The 1259-nt window shown below is 32.7% G+C and overlaps 1 protein-coding gene across 1 annotated transcript in view; it reads left to right on the top strand.

The window, feature by feature from the left end:
* The first annotated feature begins 420 nt into the window (after nucleotides 1-420).
* COLEC10 (collectin subfamily member 10) overlaps nucleotides 421-1259 on the top strand; it is a 110968-nt gene continuing 110129 nt past the window's right edge. The window contains exon 1 of the mRNA XM_075582394.1: nucleotides 421-630. The gene's annotated coding sequence lies outside the window, so the exon portion shown is untranslated. The remainder of the gene's footprint in view (nucleotides 631-1259) is intronic.

Here is a 1259-nt window from a genome sequence, read left to right as displayed (position 1 = left end):
CTTTAAATTACAAAGCAATGATGTCCAATTTTTCACATACTGGTTCAATTTATAGCTCAGTAAAAAAAATCCATTAACCTAATGAAACGAGTGCTTTACGCACATAAAACATATGTTTGTTTATTTATTTGCATTAATATTTGTTCATTTATTGGCATTATTATTCCTTACCGATCTTCGTCCTGTACAGTATGAATGAATACATGTATTTTTGCTAAGTTCAAATACGTAGAAAAGATACTAAAAGACTAGCAGCATATGAATACCTCCCATGCATCAGTGTCCATATCAGTGGCTGTTAGAGATAAATGAATGTAAACAAGTGTCACTTTAAAATAAATATTCCTGACAGTTAACAGAATGCAGTTGCAAGATAAAATACTGGAGCTTCCCAAACTGGTTAATCTAATGAGTTGTCTTTGTTACAAATAGTCACTTAGAGAATCGAAGTCTAAGAAGCCTACATACTGTATGCTACAGCCCTTCAACATGAAGGCTCTGAAGATCCAGCAGCTGAATGCATGTGTAACCTGATTATGCTGTTTCAACTTGCACATCTCTTGTTCAGAGGTTGAAAACGTTCTGCGGCAGATATATGCTCAACGCACACAATTATACCTGGACCCAAAGGTGAGGAATTCAAGGTTTATGCATATTATGTACTGTATAAGTGGGTTTGTAATGGCAGTAGGTCAATATGATACACTGCACACTATATACATCAAAATGCAAATGATATAAATCCCGTTTTCACTTCCAATGTGTTTCAGGCCCTGAAAGGGTTAGATTATATTTATTTATAAAATATTTTACCAGGCAAAAAATAATAATACATTAAGCGTTACCTCTCATTTAAAGTGGGTGAATTAATGCATATCAAACACAATGAAAAATAAGTGATGAAAAGTTTAAATTAGTTCATTTTAATTGTCATGGACTAATTTAATTGTCTCTCTGACTCATAAGGCTCTGCGGTGTTTAAGAAAGGCTACCATCTTCAAGATAAATGCAGAAACATGTAGATTTGATACATAGTGTTTCTGAAATAGATTCTGTATCTATTACAGGACAGGCTATCATATGCTTACTTTTCACTAACCAGCTAATGGTTTTTATGCTGAGGGACCATACACTAGTTTTACTAAATTAATTATCACTATATTACGAATATTGGATACACTTTTCAAAAGAAACCAATTTGTAAATATGGTATAGCTGTGGCCCTTGATAAATCTGCATTATTTTTTTAATTATACATT

This window comes from Ascaphus truei, chromosome 2 (assembly GCF_040206685.1).
Source record: "Ascaphus truei isolate aAscTru1 chromosome 2, aAscTru1.hap1, whole genome shotgun sequence".
Lineage (NCBI taxonomy): Eukaryota > Metazoa > Chordata > Amphibia > Anura > Ascaphidae > Ascaphus > Ascaphus truei.
The sequence above is the reverse complement of the archived record's forward strand: the minus strand, read 5'-3'. Positions and strand labels throughout refer to the sequence as shown.